Below are 2,241 nucleotides of genomic sequence, written 5' to 3'. Positions count from 1 at the left end.
CTGTGCAGCTCACTGGTCCTCACTGGTCCTCTCTATCCACTGTGCAGCTCACTGGTCCTCACTGGTCCTCTCTATCCACTGTGCAGCTCACTAGTTCTCTCTATCCTCTGTGCAGCTCACTCTGGGGAAAGGTCTGTTCCTCTCAATTCATCTTTCTGAGAAATACCCTCAACCGACCTGCCCCAAGGTGTATTCCTTAGTTGATTCCAGATTCAATCAAGTTGACAACCAAGATTAGCCACCACAGAAAGCAACTTACTCTCCTAGGAAAAGGTACTAAAACAGAAAAGAAAAACCCAGGAGGAGGCTAGCTTCTTCTACTTGGGCTGCGGACAAAGCATCCAACTGGCTTAAGCTGCTACCCGTGACAGGAAGGCCAGAAGGCCAGGGTCCAGGTGCTTTCAGAAAGGCAGTCTCTGTTGACATCTTCTTGGCTGGAGAATGGTACCTGACCACTGTGTCCTCTCCTGGCCTTGGTGTGCACAGGAAGCGCTGTAGACTCCTTCCTCCTCTTAAGGAGCACAACTATGGGATTAAGGCCCCATCTTGATCTCACTCGGTCTTCATTTCCTCCATAACACACTGCTCCAGTCCATTCGCATTGCCACACTGTACACTGAGTCTTCAACCAAGAAGGACTTGGTGGCGAGCAGGGGAAACTCAGTTCATAATATAGACCGTGGAAAGAATGCATTAAACTCCAGAGTGAAGAGAGACAGCTTCCCTCTAGCAAGGAATACAGCTCTGGAAAGCAAGCCTGCCTTCTTGACTGGACCCACCAAACTTCCCTTGGTGATGGGCTTCAAGCAGGAGTCACTGAGAGAAAGGCTTGGTGGAACATTCCCTACAGCTTCTGTGGCCTTCTTCAGTTTGTGTCTGGCCACCATGCTCCCCCTCATTTTATCACTAAAGTGGCTGGTTTCCCCCACAGAACACCAAGCAACAATTTTCTCTCTGAAAAGTGAAGTTTGCGATTTGAAAAAATAAATAAATAAATCTCTAAAGCACCCGAGTTCCTTCGAACCATGTGAAGGGGAGGAGGGCTTTTAAATAAATATTTGAGTCGACACAGATTTTTAAACAGCAGAAATGGATGGAGTCATTTTACTGAAGAATTATTAAAAAGCTGTTTATCCCCCCAACTGAACAGAAACACAGATCAAACCCAAATGGCGGGAATGTGAGCAGCGTTTGGGATAATACGGCCCGAGTGTCTGGGGTAACTCTTCTGGAAGTGGAAGAGCTTCGGCCTGTTAAATTAAGTCCACTGGCACCTTTTAAAATCTAAGAAAATCAGCCGCATGCTCCTCTAACAGGCTAGAGTTTGGGTGAAAATAAACAAAACTTTTTAAAATCGTCCTGGCTTTGAAACTAAATACCTGATCGCAAACCACTCCTGCAATACCCACTACCCTTGAATTGTTACAATTTATTCGTTCAATAAATATTTATTCAGTTCTTCCTATGCATCAAGACAGAACATTACAGGCTGGTGACGTCATCGGAGAAGAAGAAAACAGACAATGCCTAGCCAGAAGACAGATCCGCCATTGGCATTGGAACCTAACCAACAGATCTGGAGCTAGGAACCCGAGAGAGCTGGATACCCAAAGAGGCACGAGGTTAGGAACTTAGAATGGGGACCAGACATAGACCAGCTTCCTGGGCTGAGATCTATCAAGTTTTTATGAGACTCAGCAAATGCAGAACAATTGTCTGACACGGACTTCCTAGTATGGGATACGGAGGCAGGAAGCAGAAATGTATCATAGGCCACCCAGGAGTACCTCCACATCTCCATGGAACTGGATTTCTCCTCCCACCCCCTTGAGAGTTCCAGGTGTCAAATGCTTGTCATCAGGCCTACATGGGAAGTGCCTTCACCCAATGAGATCTCCCTGGCTCCACAACTCTAACAAGAAGGTTGATGCTGCTTTGAGTCACCCACCTGGGAGGAAAGAGATTCCTGCTGCAGGGTTAGGCTTCCTGCCTCCCCTGGGATGGATATAAGGCAGGATCGAGAGAGAAACCTCCAAGGAAACTGGCAAAGAGGCTAGTAGCCCAGAAAGCGAGAAGGGGGCTGGCTAAGACCCATCTGGGGACAGTGGGAGGGCAGGGGCTCCTGCACATGAGCATTTTAAACTCCTGGACCGAACTCAATGCCTCAGGGTCTCAGGATCCAGTGGGTTTGGAATGGATGGAACACACACTTCAGGGTCTCAGGATCCAGTGGGTTTGGAA

This window comes from Microtus ochrogaster, linkage group LG5 (assembly GCF_000317375.1).
Source record: "Microtus ochrogaster isolate Prairie Vole_2 linkage group LG5, MicOch1.0, whole genome shotgun sequence".
In the NCBI taxonomy this organism is placed as follows: Eukaryota; Metazoa; Chordata; class Mammalia; order Rodentia; family Cricetidae; genus Microtus; species Microtus ochrogaster.
The sequence above is the reverse complement of the archived record's forward strand: the minus strand, read 5'-3'. Positions refer to the sequence as shown.